Source organism: Nycticebus coucang, chromosome 11, assembly GCF_027406575.1.
Source record: "Nycticebus coucang isolate mNycCou1 chromosome 11, mNycCou1.pri, whole genome shotgun sequence".
In the NCBI taxonomy this organism is placed as follows: domain Eukaryota; kingdom Metazoa; phylum Chordata; class Mammalia; order Primates; family Lorisidae; genus Nycticebus; species Nycticebus coucang.
In genome coordinates this window covers 111783909-111801811 of record NC_069790.1, presented here as the reverse complement: position 1 = coordinate 111801811, position 17903 = coordinate 111783909, and the positions used below count along the sequence as shown (strand labels likewise).

Genomic DNA, 17903 nt, shown 5'->3' with positions numbered 1-17903 from the left:
ACTTCCTCCTCATGCTTTTATTTTTTATTTATTTTCGTTTTTTGGAGACAGGGTCTTGCTATCACCCAGGCTGGAGTGCAGTGGTGCAATCATAACTCACCATAGCTTCCAACTCTTGGGCTCAAGGGATCCTCCCACCTCTGCCTCCCAAAGCGCTGGGATTTCAGACATAAGTCACTGTGCCTGGCTTCTCTGTGTGCCATGTAAATGTGTTGTAACTGCTGTGAGCAGGGTTTCTGTTATTTTTTTCCAAGACAGAGTCTCAAACTGTCGCTGTAGCAACCTCCAACTCGGACTCAAGTGATCCTCTTGGCTCAGTTTTTCTATTTTTAGTAGAGACCGGGTCTTGATTTTGTTCAGGCTGGTCTCGAACTCGTGAGCTCAAGCAGTACACCCACCTCGGCCTCCCAGAGTGCAGAGAAGCAGGGCTTCTTGTCAAATGGCTTCCAGTTTTCAAACATTTTGAACATGCAATAAATTAAAAAAAAAATTTTTTTAACACTGGGGTTCCTTTTTTTACTCAAGATGTTTAACTAGTCAAAATGACAAACCTTTAGAACAGTGGTTCTCAACATGTGGGTCGCAACCCCTTTGGGGGTCTAACAAAGACCATCCTGTGTATTTACATTATGATTCAAAAATCACAGTTATGAAGTAGCAACGAAAATAATTTTATGGTTGGGGGTAACCACAAAACAAAGAACTGTATTAAAAAGTCGTGACATTAGAAAGGTTGAAAACAACTGCTTTAGAGTAGAAAAAAAGACATGGAAAACACATCACAGTTGAAAATGTAGATGCTAAATAAACCACAGATTTTTTTAAGGGTTCTTTTTAAGGAGTAGGAAGTATCAGAAACATAGGGAAATCCAGAATTACACACACAAAAAAAGACAGAAAATAAAGAGAGAAAAATTGTCCTTAACTGCACCATTCTATCATCAATAGTGCCTTGGACTGTAGGAACACAACTGTTATAACCACAATCATATCTTCTATCACAGTAAGAACCTCAACATCCATCACCACCTCCACTTCTGCCACCACCACTGAGTTGGTCTGCCCGTATAGATGCCTGGTGTAGGTTGTGTGTGCTCTCTTGGTGACTCTACCATCCAGCACCATTCCATTTGCCCTTTCCATGGCCTTCTTCAAGTCATCTATTCTCTCAACATACACAAAAGCAAATCCTCAAGATCGCCCAGTTCACTGATCATAAACCACACCGACATCACTCAGGGGACCATATCAAGAAAACACTTCACAAAGATCTTTCTCTGTTGTATCCAAATTGAGGCCAAACACTCCAAGACAAGTGTTTGGATCTGGATTGGCCCTGTCTGCCTGCACATCTTCTTTAGTTAGACAATGGAAAATGACTTCAACTCCTTTGACACCAGTATTGGGATGTGTATGACCTACTTTAACATGGTCTCCTATGAGAGTAAGATTGGGATTGGGATCAAGTGTAACATCTTTGAGAATGCCTCCTTGACCTTGACCTGGATTTTGATCTTGATTGAGAATGGGATTCAAAGTGTTTCGAAAGCCTTGATGAACTACGAGATCCTGACCTGCTTGATGGAGAGGTGACTGTAACCTAGGATGCATTCATTCTTCCAGATTCTTTTAATTCTGCTTCATTCGTGCTTTCTACTTCTCTTCATTTTTCATTGAGTTTTTCATTCTTCATGTATTCTTCCTCAATTCAAACAATTCAAAATAGCCTGAAAAAAAATTCACATGCTTCTATCTGACCAATCTTCTGTTCATTTCTTTTGCCCCATTCAACTTTAACTTTCTTTTCTTTTCTTTTCTTTTTTAGAGACAGAATCTCACTTTTTTGCCTTTGGTAGAGTGCTGTGGCATCACAGCTCACAGCAACCTCCAACTCCTGGGCTTAGGTGATTCTCTTGCCTCAGCCTCGAGCACCTGGGACTATAGGTGCTCACCACAACACCCGGTTAATTTTTTGTTGTTGTTGCAGTTTGTCTGGGGCCGGATTCGAACCTGCCACCCTCAGTATATGGGGCCAGTGCCCTACTCACTGAGCCACAGGCACCGCCCTCAATTTTAATTTTCTGATCTTTAACACTTTTCATTAGCCTTCTTTTATCTTGATTTATGTTCCACATTCTTGGAAAAAACTCTTCAATTTCTTCATGAACATTAACTCTGCCCTTGAAGCTGTTCTCTTCTACATCACTCATGTCCACCAGGTGCTCCCCCAGAACTAAATAAGAGACAAACTTTAAAAATTTTTAAACTTGATCTGATTTTATTTTTTATAATCCAATGCAAATAAATTAGAAACGAGCCAAAGAGAGTCTATGAGCAGTGGCTTACACCTGTAATTCTAGCACTTTGAGAGGTCAAAGCAGAAGGATCACTTGTGGCCAGGAGATGGAGACCAGCCTGGACAACACAGCAAGACCCTCCTCTACCAAAAATTTTAAAATTAGCCAGTCTTGTTGGCACATACTTATTGTCCTAACAACTTGTGAAGATGAGGTGGGAACCTAGGAGTTCAAGGCTCTGGTGAACTATGATCATTTCACTGAAAGCCAGCCTGGGAAACATAGCAAGACTTTGTCTCCAAAAAAAAAAAGGAAGAAGAAAGAAAAGAAATCAACAATAAGAAACCCTATTTTTAAATCTCTCCTTCGAAAGCTTTAAAATACTTTCCTAAGTAACTCATGGGTTAGAGAAGAAATTACAATGTAAATTGCAAAGTATTTAGAACTGAATCACAATTAAAATACTGTATATAGGGAAATTGTAGCTTACAGCTAAAGCACCATTGAAACAAAAAGTTTGAAAATTTGTTAAGTGTTATTTGAAGACACAAGTAATAAGAATAAAATAATAAATCTAGAAAGAGAGAGAAAATAATAAAGATAAGTGCAGACATTATTGAAGAAAAAATAAAATGCTGATTTTTTTTTAAAAGGGTAATAAAGGAAAATAATCTCCAAGTAGAAGATCAAAATATAAGATGGAAGACACAAACAATATTGGGAATAAAAAAAATAGATATAACTATATATGGAACCAAATCTTCTAATCATAAGAGAATTTTAAAAAAGATGATGCTATAACATCGTCATACTTACATATGTGACAATGTAGATACAAAATATATTTGTGAGGCCAAACCTGGTGTCTAACTCTTGTGATCCTAGCACTCTGGAGGCCGAGGCAGGAGGACCCCTTCAGCTTAAGAGTTGGAGATCAGCCTGAGTAAGAGCAAGAGCAAGACCCCATCTCTATTAAAAATAGGAGAATTAGCAGGGTGTTAACAGTAGGAACCTGTAGTCTCAGCTACCCAGGAAGCTGAGGTAGGATGATCACTTGAGCCCAGGAGTTTGAAGTTGCAGTGAACTGCACTGTACCTGCGTGACAGAGTGAGACCGTGTCTCAAAAATATAGAGAGGGAGGGTGCCAAAAATGTATACACATTTTAAGAAAGAAAAAACTGCATTAAAATTATAATAATCAATATATACTGATAACAAAAGAGGAATACAAGTCACATTGAGCACTTCTTATAATTTTAGCAAGTCAAACATGACTTGAGTTTTACGCACTGAACAGTTTTTTCCTTTCTTAAAATATATATACATTTTTTGGCACGGTGTGTGTGTTTATTTTTTTTATTTTTATTTTTTTATTTTTTATTTTTTTTTTTGGCTTTTTTATTTTATTTCGTTGCTTATTTTTTATTTCTTCACTTTTTTTTTTTTTGGGGGGAGAGTATTTTTTTTTTTTTTTTGTAGAGACAGAGTCTCACTTTATGGCCCTCGGTAGAGTGCCGTGGCCTCACACAGCTCACAGCAACCTCCAACTCTTGGGCTTAAGCAATTCTGTTTCCTCAGCCTCCCGAGTAGCTGGGACTACAGGCCACTTTTTTTTTTTTTTTTTTTTTTTTTTTTTTTGTTGAGACAGGGTCCCACCCTATGCCCCTGAGCAGAGTGCAGTGGGCGTGGTAGCTCACCACAACCTCAGACTCGGGCTGCGGGCACCCCGCTGCCTCAGCCTCCGGAAGCCGCTGGGATTACAGGCGCTCGCCGCGGCGCCCGGCTGGGTTTTTCCATTTTTTTCACGAGTCGGGGTCTCACTGTCGCTCAGGCGAGTCACGAACTCCTGAGCTCAAGCGATTCTCCCTCCTCAGCCTCCCACAGTGCTGGGATTACAGGCGTGAGCCACCGCGCCCGGCGTGTGTGTTTAAATACATATCAAAAGAAGTGACTCAAGAAGATACACAAAATCACTCACACCTTCCTATGAGAGATGAATCACAACTATAGCCCAGGATGAAGGAGGGAAGAGGAGGGGGTGGGAAAGGAGGGGGGTGGTTTGACAGAGGGAGGGTTAATGGTGGGACCACACCTATGGAGCATATTGCAAGGGTACAAGTCAAATCTATCAAGTATTGAACACAAATGTCTTAACACTGATTAAGGAAATGAGGTGAAAGATATGTTAATTAGTAGGATGTAAGCACTCTAATTTGCACGAATAACACATTGAATCCCACAAAGGCATAAATGTATTCATGATCTATGTAGATATGACTTAATAAAAAAATAAAAGAAAAAGAAGATAAACAAAATTATTTCCCACCAGCAGAGATGAAGCACAGGAAGTTTTATAGGAAAACATTACCTAATTGCCAAAGAATCTCTATCTTATACAAACTGTTTCAGAGAACTGAAAAAGTTCTGACCCAGAGAATACATTTTTCCATATCTGGGCTATCTACCGATCCTCAAATTGCTTGTGGCTTGGGATGAATAATACCTATCTTAACAGCCACATTGAAGTTTTTGACTACTTGTAGCTGAAAATATTCCTGATTGTGAATTATGAATATTCCTGATCAGAAATGAGAGCAGACAGAGAAGGAGGGAAGGGCTGAGGTAAAGGAAAAGAAGAAGAAAAAAAAAAAAACAGAAGAACAAGAAAAGAAAATAGTGACTTTCACATAAATTGGTTTTAATTTTGACCAAAGTATATTACTTAAACATTAATTTTTAACTCAACTTGTTAATATGTTGTTTAGGATATTGTATCCTCATTTATAAGTGACGTATGTTTGTAATTTCTCCCTTATAATAATATACTTTCTCTAATTTTAATATCAGGTGTAGCCAGATCAAGTAGAATGATTTTGATGTATTTCTTCTTTTTCTATTGTCCATAAGATTTAGCATGATCTGTTTTTTGAAATTATTTTACTTTTATTTATGTCTATTTTTTGTTACTTAAAAAAAATAATAGAGTTAACTGATGACTCTATACTGAATCTCAGAGTCAAAGCATTCTATAATAGACATACTCTTATTTGACAATGTGAATGTTACTTTCTTTGCATTATTATTATTATTATCGCTTAATATTTCGATGTAGCAATTGTCTAATTCCTTTTCTGAATGTATTTATGTTCGTTCATTCTTTACGAGGTTTTTGTTTCTAGTCCTTATCTTAAACATTGTTACTGTTATTAAACTTTAAGTCTTTTCAATTTTGTGAAGGCAAAAAAAAAAATGGAAACCTAATTAACACATGTATATGTAAAAATAAAAAAATAAAAAAGAGAAACGAGAAGCTACAAGAAAAAAGAAACTAAATTGGGGAAATAGCTAAGAGGAAGTAGAATAAAAGATACCAAAGGATCAATCATTTAAAGCTGAAAAGCTGGTGAAATCTGATAGGTTGGTGATGAAATATTCGGGCAGACTGTCATTTGCCATATCTTGAATATGTACCACACACTTACCAGGGCTTTTGATTGTCAGTGAATAGTAAGGAAATTTCCTAACGTTGGCACATCCAGCATTTTTTTAAAAAGCTAATATTTCAGTTTATACTATATGCTGCCACTACCTCATACCTGGCATTGTTATAGAAACTTGAGATGTGGTGGTGAACAAAACTTTAAAAAAGTCCCTTGACATTTTGGATTGGATGATTAAAAAAAAGAAAAAAGTCCCAGCTCTCATCAAGTTTCTATTCTAGTGAAGAAAACAGATAACAAATACATAATCTATAATCTAAGAAGTGCTATGTGAAAAATAAATCAGCAGAATAAGAGAGATAGGGAGTTTCCCAAGATGGGGGTTGCTATTTTAGGAGGAGTCAGAACTCTGATAATTTGAGGTAAACAGATAATTTGCCGGATGAGAGAGAGAGTGCTAGGAGGCCGTCTGGGCAGCATTGCCTGGACAGTGGGAACAGCAGGGGCACCCTTGTATTGTTCATGGAAGAATAAGGACACAGAACAGGATAATAAAAAGTGATGCCAAGAGGTGTGATGAGGGAGAGGAATGAGATTTCAAAAGGATTTTGGGGCCAAAAGACTTTGCCTTTTCCTCCCAGTGCACTGGAGAGTTATATTTCTTGCCACATTAGATGGAAGTGTCCCAAAGAAGAGGGACTTGAGACTCAAGCCAGCGGGAATGCAAGCAGATAGAAAGGGAATGTGGACAACTGTAGGATTAAGATCTTTTTCTCCAGGCCTGGGATGGGGAGACTCCACTCCTGGCGTGGGGAGATTGAAAAAGTCTGATGCTTCGTCACCTCACCTGGACACCCCAGCTAGTGGAACTGTGAAGCAGTAGGCCACACAGCACAGCCACCAAGGAGCCCAGAACTTTATCCAGGTCCTTCACTTTAAGAATGCTTTGCCAACCAAGAAAGCAATGTCAGTTGAAGAAGATGGGATTAAGGGTGTTGTCATTCTGACTATTGTGAAGAATGGCTCAAGGCAGTGGCCATTAAATTCTGGGAATGGGGGATTGGCAGAGTGCTAAAGCCAGCATAAGAGCCAAAAATTCTCAGGCTCGAAGATTACCTACCTTGTAATCATAGCAAGTCAAACGTGACTTGAGTTTTATGCATTGAATAGCTTTTTCCTTTCTTAAAATGTGTATACATTTTTTTTGGCACTATGTGTGTGTTTAAATACATATCACAAGAAGTGACTCAAGAAGATACACAAAATTCTCACTGTTGTGGTTCTGGCTACTTGCACATAGGATTAAATGGAAAAGATAACCTAAAAATCTAAGTTTAAGAGAGAACTATATTGATTAAAAGACAAAAGGCTAAACAAAAACTAAAATCTGATAATAGCCTATTTAACCCTAAAGAAATCTCTGGACCCCCAAGTATTACCAGCAAGTGGAGAAGGTATAATCTCTCCGTGACTGAGGGATAATGGTCACAGAGAGACTGGTGCTGCCAAATTGTCTAATCAAGGAATTTACTTCACTACCAGGACAGAGTCCTCCCTGTTCTTGTCCAGTAGGATTTAGTAATTGTCCAGCAGGATTTGCTAATTTGTCAAGATTGGAAACTACTGAAACTTCCCACGCTCCCCTTTGAGCAGAAGTTTTTATTGCAGTTGTCTTGTCTTCCCATCACTGTGTATTAGGCGTCTCAGGGACTAGCCATTTGTCTTTAAGCTTATGGTTTGCAGGACTACAAGAAGTCAGGTTCATATTGATAGAGAAGATGGCACTCCATCCAGGTATCCCAGATGTTAAGCTGGAGATGGTCCATGGCTGAGAACGTTTCCTTGTCTCTCTAAGGGAAAGGGCGTACAGAAAGGTGTGAAATAGCAATTGGAGGTGGTTTGACCCAGTCTCAATGTTTAACTCCTTTACCAATTGCCTGCTGAACCTTAGAGGCTATAAAGCTATTTCTAGTGTTAAAAATACAACTTTAGATAAAATAAATTTAACAGAGTTTGAGCAAAGAATACTTCGTGAATTGGGCATCACTTAAAACTGGAAGAGGTACAGAGTGCTACTCCAATATTGTAGCAGTTGGTTGTTTTTTTTGTTTGTTTGTTTTTTGAGGCAGAGTCTCACTTTGTCACCCTCGGTAGGGTGTTGTGGCATTACAGCTCACAGCAACCTCAAACTCTTAGGCTCAAGCGATTCTCTTGCCTCAGCCTCCCAGAAAGCTGGGACTACAGGCACCCACCACAATGCCCAGCTATTTTTACAGATGAGGTCTCACTCTGGTCTCAAACCCTTGGGCTCAGGCAATCCACCCACCTTGGCCTCCCAAGTGCTAGGATTACAGGTGTAAGCCACTGCACCCAGCCTAGAACAGGGAGCTTTTATAGTCAGAACACAGAACTAAAGAAATTACTTGATTGGTTGCAGTGAAGAGATTGCCTTATTTGGTATGGGATGGTCCAATGGGAGGCCCTTCGTTATATAAGCAATTGGCTGGTGCTGTAATTGGCTAAGGCTTGGGGGTTTGTTTGTTTGTTTTTTTGAGACAGAGTCTCACTTTGTTATCCTCAGACATAGTGCCCTGGCATCATAGCTCACAGCAACCTCAAACTCTTGGGCTCAAGTGATCCTCCTGCCTCAGCCTCCCAAGTAGTTGGGACTACAGGTGCCCACCACAATGCCCTGCTGGGTTTTTAGAGATGGGATCTCACTCTTGCTCAGGCTGATCTCAAACTCCTGAGCTCTAGTGATCTACCTGCTGGGCCTCTTAAGTGCTAGGATTACAGGTGTGAGCCACCATGCCTGGCCTCTGTTTGTTTGTTTTTAAAGGTATCTTATTGTGTTGTCCAGACTGGACTTGAAGCAATACTTTTGCCTTGGCCTCGTGAGTAGCTGAGTCTACAAGTGCATGCCACCGTGTCTGGCTAGTTTTTTGTTTTGTTTGTTTGTTTAGTCAGTTACCAGTTTAATTTTGCTTAAATAGAGACTTCAGTTATAGAGATATCCTCAGGCAAATGGCCTCCTTCTTATTAGCTGCTTCTTTTTTTTTTTTGAGACAGACTCTTGCTCTGTTGTCCCAGCTAGTATCCAGTGGTGTGATAATAGCTCACTGCAACCTGAAACTCCTGGACCCAAGCAATTCTGCCTCGGCCTCCTAGTAAGTAGCTGGGACAATAGGCATATGCCACCACTGCCCACCTAGTTTTTCTTTTTTTTTTTTTTGCAGTTTTTGGCCGGGGCTGGGTTTGAACCCGCCACCTCCAGCATATGGGACTGGCGCCCTACTCTTTTGAGCCACAGGCACCGCCCCACCTAGTTTTTCTAGACAGGGTCTCACTCTTGCTCAGGCTGGTCTTGAACTCCTGAGCTCACGCAATCCGCCTGCCTCAGCCTCTCAGAGTGCTGGCATTACAAGCATGAGTCACCATGCCCAGCCCTTTGTTTGCTTTAGCACTAGTCTTTCTTGATGCCAAGATGCTGTGTATTAATAATAAAAATTTGACTGAGGCCAATTCCCAGAAATCTGCTGGGAACTTCAAAAAAGTTTTTACTTTCTTGATATAGGCTTCCTGTAGCTCTTTCTTTCAGCCTAGAAAATAGACTTGAAGTTGGAGGTGGAGCAGTCATCTCTCAACCACATGCATCAAGATGAGGATAAAAGTCAACACACTAGCAATGGTGCAGGAAAAAAAGGAGAAAAGAAAACACAAGAGAGAAAAATAAAAAGCAGAGCAAGCCCTAGTCCTAGATAGCATTAGTAAGGAGCCTAGCACCACTTACCTGTGAACTTGTTATATGAAAACATAACAATAATGATGACTTTCTATGTTTAAAACAAGTCTATTTATGTTTAGCACATTAATAAGCAGGGAAATATAATTTAAAATAGTGAGATACCTTTTTATGCTCATCAGATGATAAGACCATACTCAGTGCTGGCAAGGAAGTGGAGAAACAAGAATTTTCATACATTGCTGGTAGAAGAGGAAATTGGTGCAACCTCTTAGCAACTTGGGAAAAACTAGCTAAAAATGAACATCAAAATTCCACTTTCATATACAAACCCTAAACCCTTCTTATTTAATATGTAGTCTGTCTATGGAGTCCAAGAATTCCATTCACTTGTGCATAAGGAGATATCGACAAGCATGTTCATTGCAGGATTGTTTGCATTAGAAGAAAAAAGGGAGGGGGGCGGCGCCTGTGGCTCAGTTGGTAAGGTGCCGGACCCATATACTGAGGGTGGCGGGTTCAAACCCGGCTCCGGCTGAACTGCAACCAAAAAATAGCTGGGCGTTGTGGCGGGTGCCTGTGGTCCCAGCTACTTGGGAGGCTGAGGCAAGAGAATCGCTTAAGCCCAGGAGTTGGAGCTTGCTGTGAGCTGTGTGAGGCCACGGCACTCTACCGAGGGCCATAAAGTGAGACTCTGTCTCTACAAAAAAAAAAAAAAAGAAGAAGAAAAAAGGGAGAGGGGAGATTAACTGTGTCTCAATAAAAGGCTAAATAGACAAATATTGCTATACTTATTTACTCGTGCAATTCTGTTTCACAAGTCCTGCTTGTTCAATGGATAGTTACATAAATATTAAATGTAATTATATTTAATTAGAGTAATAAGTCAATTATGATATCATTTGTATAAAACTTTAACACTTGCAAAGTCAATTTATATCTTGTTTATGGATATTCATACACACAAAGTACAAGTCCTGAAAATACACAGAAATAATAAACATGAAATTTAGGATAGTGTTTACCTCTGGAGAAGGAGGAAGGCTAACAGCTTAGAGGCTTCAACTTTGTCTTTTATTTTTTTTAAATGTAAATTTGAGGCAAATAGGCAAAATGGTAACAGTTGATAAGGACTGGTCATGGTGATTTATTATCCTACTTTCTCTTTTATGGTAATATTTTACAATTTAAAAAGGAAAAGAAAAGAAAAAAGATTTAAGGTAAATAATAGTACTGGAGCAAAGTATCCTCAAAAAAGAAAAATAAATACAGAGAGGTTATCAGATGGAACAAAACATTCTGATTAGGAAAATGACAATCACAGGCTTCAAATGCATTTCAGTGCTGCAAACCACTGTCTGCCTTCCAATTAATTAACTCAGTCTCTCTCTGTGATTTGCTAGATCGGAGAACAGAATAAAAGCCTCTTGATTCTAAACTTACTTGACACTAAGAGTACTTGAGGCATGAGCATGCAGGAGAAATTTTTAGATGAACTTCTTTGTTCAACAAACTTGATAATAACTAATATTTATTTTACCCTTACTATGTTGCAGACATTATGCTAAGAACTTTTTGTGGACAATCTCACTCTACCTTCACAGTAACCCCATAAGGTAGGTAGTATTATTATCCCTATTTTACAAATGAGGAAAGCAAGGCGGACTAGAAAGGGATGGATCTGTGATGTGTAACCTGAGCATTTTGCCTCCAGAGATCTTAACCACCTTGCAATGTGCCAAGGTCAGTTGCTGAGGGTCCAGCACTTAACAGAGTTGCACACAAAAAACAACATTATTAACTTGTCCAATTCTATTTCACAGAGTCCTGCTTGTTCTATGGAATAGTTACATGAAGTTTTTATTATTCCTCCTCCTCCCCTAAAGAGGACCTAAGATAGTTTTAAAAAGCATCGTTTTTAAAGACAGTGTGAAATCGAAAGAGAAGAATGGAACAGAATCAAGAGCCCAGACCGTAACATAAAAAGCATTAGTAATATTTGAAAAGATTAATAAATGTAGCAATATTTTTGAAAAACAAAGCAAACAAAACTCTGTTCCTTGAATGACTCTTAAAAAATGAAAAGGCTGGAATAGGGGAAGATACTTTCAATACAAATAACTGACAATAAGCTTGTATCTAGAATCAAGTACTCCTACAAATCAATAAGAGACAGACAACATAAAAGAAACATGAACAAGAGACTTCAACAAGCGCTCACAAAAAAGGATATCCAAATGGCTGATAAAAAATGAAAAGGTGCTCTCAGTCTTCTTAGTTAGCAATCAGAAAAATTAAAAGCACTGTTATGACGATTAAAATTTTTAAATGTGGACAAGGTTATGAACATCAACTAGAAAACTCTCCTACATTGGTGGGCATTGTAAATTAGTAAAAAATTTTAGAGAACAACTAGGTGTCATTTACCATGTTGAAATACACCTCATCTTGTGACCCCCAAATTAACACTCCTAGGTATCTATCTAAGAGAAATATGTTCACTGGCACAAGAATGTTTTGTTCTATTTTGTTTTTTGAGACAGAGTCTCACTTTGTTGCCCTTGGTAGAGTTCTATGGCGCCACAGCTTGCAGCACCCTCAAACTCCTGGGTTTAAGCAATTCTCTTGCCTCAGCCTTCGGACTAGCTGGGACTACAGGCACCTGCCACAATGCTCAGCTATTTTTTTTAGAGATAAGTCTTGCTCTGGCTCAGGCTGGTCTCCAACTTGTGAGCTCAGGCGATGCACCCACCTTGCCCTCCCAGAGGGCTAGGATTATAGGCATGAGCCACCACTCCTGGCCTAATAATGTAAACTGTAGCATCCAATAGCCAAAACCCAGAAACAATCCCAAAGTCTATTATTAGCAGAATAGATACTGTGTTCAGAATAGATGACCAGTATTGTATTCATATAATGGACTATTATGCAGCAATGAAAATGAACTATAGGTACATCCAAGAAAAGGGATGAATTTCACAAATGATACTGAGCCAAATCCAGGAGCTAAAAAAAAACACACTCTGATTTAGTTACATAATGTGATGTATAAATAGATAAATAGACAGATATGTGCAGAGATATATAAAGAGAAAAATCATAGATAAAAAGATCAGACAATCCACAGAGTGAGAAGTCAGAAATGGTGTGAATTTTAAGGGGAAGAGGGGGCGTATGGGAGGTTTTAATGGAGCTTTTTTCTGACAAGGGTTTATTTTTGTCTGAGAGCTATTTGCCAGCAAAGAGAGGGATGACAAAGCCACAAGAGGAGTAGGGGAGAGAAATTTCCATGACCCACTACAGAGGTGGCTCCGTGTGAGTCTAAAGTTTTATAATATACAAAAAAATACCATGACATTTAACAATGGACATGTAGTAACAGAATAAGTAAATGCATTGAAATAAAACCTCTCCTTCAGGTGGTAGCTGGTAGTGAGAAAAGATGATTCTGGTTGACTTCTGTTTCTCTATTTTGTCCTTCTTTTTTTGTTTCCTACTCAACTAGACATGGTTCCTGCCCCTCCACACACACACTGGGGATAAAAGAGAAGACGAGAAAAGTGATGATAAATAGGAAAGACCTTACCTACTATTGTAATTAGCACTTTAATTTATAATAATCTAATTTGGATTAATAGTGACTTGATTTCAAATAGTCTACAAAAATTTTGTTTCTACAAACTGCATTCTCGCCCTGCTCCTACAGTTATATATACATCAATGTAGATTTACCATTATTGCTTTATGCAGCTGTATTTTAAATCAGATGGGAGAAATAAAGAGTTATAAAACAAAAAAAATGCATTTACATTGTCTTTTCTATTTACCTCTGCAGTATTTTTATTGGAACCTTTTATTTCTTGATGTGTATTTGAGTTCTTGTCTAATGCCCTTTTAGTTCAGCCCAAAAGACTCCCATTAGTGTTTCTTATAGGGAAGGCCTACTACCAACAAAATTTCTCAGTTTTTGTTAATGTAGAAATATCTCATAGCTTCTTCATCCCTGAACAACAGTTTTCGGTAATATAGAATTCCCAGGTGATAGTATTTTTCTTTCAACATTTTGAATCTCCATGTTTTCTGATAAGAAATCAGATGATATTTTATTGAGGGTCCCTTGTATGTGATGAGTCACTTCTCTCTTTCCCTTTTTAAGATTGTTTTTGTCTTTTGAGTTTGATTATGATGTGTCTAAGTCTGATTTTCTTTTAGTTTAACCTTCTTGGAGTTTGTTGACCTTCCTCAATGTGCAGATTAATGTTTTTCATTAAATTTGGGGAGTTTTTGGCTATTCCTTCACATACTTCCTCTGCCCTTTCCCTGTCTCTTCTTGGCCTTCTTTATGCATGTGTTGCTATCCTTGATGGTGTCCCACAGGTCTCTAGGGCTTTGTTCATTTTTCTTCATCCTTTTTCCTTTTTATTTCTGATCTTCACACTGGATAATATTAATTGATCTATCTTTAAAACTCGCTGGTTCTGCCTTCTGTTTAAACATATTGTTGAACTCTTCAAGTGAAATTCTCATTTTGGAAATTCTCATTTCTCCATCATTTCTATCTATTTTTTCTTTTTATCATTTATATCACTTTATTCATATTCTATTTTTTGTGAAATATTACTCCCACACTTTCTCTAAGGTCTCTAAAATCTTTAGTTAAGATTTTTATTCATTTTCTGAGCATATTTAAATTAGCTGACTTAAAGTCTTTATCTAGTATGTCCAACATCTGGTCTTCCCCAGGAACAGTTTTTATTAAGTGTTCTTTTTTGTATGCATGAGCTACACTTGCTTATTTCTCTGCATATCTCATAATATTTTGTTGAAAAATGTACATTGAGATAATAAAATGTGGAAACTCCTGGAAATAAGATTCTTCCTCTTTCCTACGGCTTGTTTTTTGGGTTTTGTTTTGTTCTGGTTGGTTGGGTTTTTTGGCTATTATTTATTTAAAGACTTTTCTGAAAAACTTCTGTAAAATATGTATGTTTTGTCATATGCAGCACTGAATTCACTTCTCAGTTAATTTAATGATTAGTGACTGGGGATTTATTTATTTATTTATTTATTTTTGCTTTTTTTTTATTGTTAAATCATAGCTGTGTACATTAGTGCAATCGCCTGTACCCATTCTAAGATGCACCATAGATCTGGCCCCACCCATTACCCTCCCTCCACCAAAACCTCCCCTCTCCCTTCCCCTTCCTTGGCCCTTTCCCCATAGTCTTGTGCTATAGTTGGGTTATAGTCTTCATGTGAAAGCTATAATTTAGCTTCATAGTAGGGCTGAGTACATTGGATACTTTTTCTTCCATTCCTGAGATACTTTGCTAAGAAGAATATGTTCCAGCTCCATCCATGTAAACATGAAAGAGGTAAAGTCTCCATCTTTCTCTAAGGCTGCATAGTATTCCATGGTATACATGTACCACAATTTGCTAGTCCATTCGTGGGTCAATGGGCACTTGGGCTTCTTCCATGACTTAGCAATTATGAATTGGGCTGCAATAAACATTCTGGTACAGATGTCTTTGTTATATTGTGACTTTTGGTCTTCTGGGTATAAACCTAGTAAAGGAATTACAGGATCGAATACTTAAGAGACCTAAAAATAGACCTGCCATTCGACTGGGGATTTCTTTAAACCATTAAATCTCCCAGTATTTGAGAAAGGGTTCTTTTAAATGTTGGGGTATGCATTCAACACTCAGGGAGTTAATAAGTCTTTCTTAGTATGTATGTATTTATTTGCTTATTTATGACAAGGTCTTGCTCTGTTGCATCCAACTGTAGTCTACGTAGTGTCACTGTCATAGTTCACTGCTACCTCAAAATCCTGGATTAAGCAATCCTTTGGCCTCAGATTTCTGAATAACAGGGACTGAAGGTGCATGCCACCACACCTAGCTAATTTTTTTCTTTTTCTTTCTTCTTTTTCTTCTTTTTTAATAGAGATGGAGGTCTTGCTCTTGTTTAGCCTTGTCTCGAACTCCTGGGCAAGTGGTCCTCTTGTCTCAGCCTTTTGGCCTTTTTCACCCTTTATTTAATTCAGGCTTGCACAGAGCCTCAGGGGTAGCCAAAGGTGAGAGCCTAAGGCAGTTTCAAGTCTTTCCTGAGCTTGCATACATCTAGGGCATGTGCACAGCCATATGCATATTTTTACTTCCTCCCATGAATCATGTATGTTCTCAATGGCATCTATCTTAATGGCACTATCTAGAATAGTGAATCCTTTCCAGGAGGCTTTCAGTTAACTTTGCCCAATTACTTCACTATCTATGGCAGCCATAGCCTTGCAAAATGTATTTCATAATAAGACTTGAAAATCAAAATTACTATGGGATCCACAGGCTACAAAATGGATGTTGTGTTAGTAGGCATAAAAACAATATTAGTCTCCTTGTATAGCTCAATAAGAACTCTCAGGTGACCAGGTACTTTATTAATAAATAGTAATAACTTGGAAGAAATCTTTTTCTTTCTGAGGAGTTGGTCTCAAAAATACGCTTAAAATATTAAGCAAACCATGGTATCATCCAGGCTTTATTCTTCCATTTACAGAGCACAGTAAAGTAGATTTAGCATAATTCCTAAGAGTCCTAGGATTTTTTTTTTTTGAGACAGAGTCTCACTACCGCGCCCCCAATAGAGTGCTGTGGCATCACAGCTCACAGCAACCTCAAACTCTTAGGCTCAAGGATTCTCTTGCCTCAGACTCCCAAGTAGCTGGGACTACAGGTGCCCACCACAACGCCCAGCTATTTTTTGTTGCAGTTGTCATTGTTGTTTAGCTGGCCCAGGCTGGGTTTGAACCCACCAGCCTCAGTGCATGTGGCTGGGGGCTGACTCCACTGTGCTACGGGTGCCGAGCCAAGTCCTAGGATTTTTGGAATAGTAAATGAGCGTTGGCCCCAACTTCACCAGCTGCATTACCCCACACCCTACAACAAAAGAAACAGCCTGTCCTTGGAAGCTTTGAAGCCAGGCGTGGACTTCTCCCCTCTAACTGTGGAAGTCCTACATGGCATCTACTTCCAATAGAAGGCTGGTCCATCAACACTGAAAATTTGTTGTTTACTGTAGCCACCTCTTCAATGATCTTAGCTAGATCTTCTGAGTAACTTGCTACAGCTTCAACGTCAGCACTTGCTGCTTCACCTTGCCCTTTATGTTGTTATGAAGACAGCTTCTTTCCTTAAACCTCAGGGAACCAACCTCAACTTTTCTTCTGCAGCCTCAGCACTTCTCTCAACTGTCACAGAACTGAAGAGAGTTGGGGCCTCACTCTGGATTAGGTTATATTTTGGCTTAATCACTTCTCAGCCTTTTGGCTAAGATTAAGTGTAGGTTTTGGCTTAAAGAAATATTGTAGCTGGTTTGATCTTCTGTTCAGACCACTAAAATTTTCTCCATATCAGAAATCTGTTTTACTTTCTTATCATTTGTGTGTTCACTGGAGTAGCACTCTTAATTTCCTTCAAGAATTTTGGCTAACTGTTTGGGACTGAAAGATCAACTGCTTTCAGGCTATCCCTACTTTTGACATGTCTTCCTCACTAAACTCAATCATTTCTAACTTTTGATTTCCAGTGAGAAATGTGCAACTCTTCCTTTCACTTGAACACTTAGAAAGCCATTGTAGTGTTAATAAGTGGCCTAATTTCAAAATTATTGTATCTCAGGCAACAGACGGGATGTGAGGGAGAGAGATAGGAGGGTAGCTGGTCAGTGGAGCAGTCACTACACACACATTTATTAAGTGTACAATCTCGTATGAATGTGGTTTGTGGCTCTCCAAAGCAATTACAATATTAATATCAAAGAGCACTGACCACAGACAACCATAACAGACAGACATAATAATAATAATAATACAAAAGTTCAAAATGTAGCAAGAATTACCAAAACTTGACACAGAAGCAAGAAGTGAGCAGGTGCTATTGGAAAAATGATGCTGATAGACTTATTGAAACAGGGTAGACAGAAACTTTCAATTTGTAAAGATGCAATATCGGTGAAGTGCAATATACAAAAGTGCAAAAAAGAAGTACGCCTGGATTACAAAACAGCTGACAATAAAGTGATGGAAAATAAATACAGAAAGATTTCACAAAATAATTACAAAATATTCTTTATGTGTTGGCCAGATCTTTGTAAAAATTTTTAATGACTATTTTGTAAATAAAGTTACATTTAGCTAGTTTCCTCCCATTTTCTCTACATGTGATAACTGTAAGGGCAACTTTTGGGACACCCCATAGGTATTAAAGGCAAAAAGTAAACAAGCACTTTAAGGATAGAAGGTTCTCCATGTTTTCTTCTCTTGACATCCTTCACACTCTTCGTTTTCTTGTGCTTTGTTACCACTGCTTCTTAGTGACTTCTATGAATACTCTTGGTTTCTGTGACCTCTATACATTAACA

The 17903-nt window shown here is 38.5% G+C and overlaps 1 pseudogene; it reads right to left on the bottom strand.

The window, feature by feature from the left end:
* Positions 1-1012: 1012 nt before the first annotated feature.
* On the bottom strand, positions 1013-2210 carry LOC128598389 (transformer-2 protein homolog alpha-like; annotated as a pseudogene).
* Positions 2211-17903: the final 15693 nt, after the last annotated feature.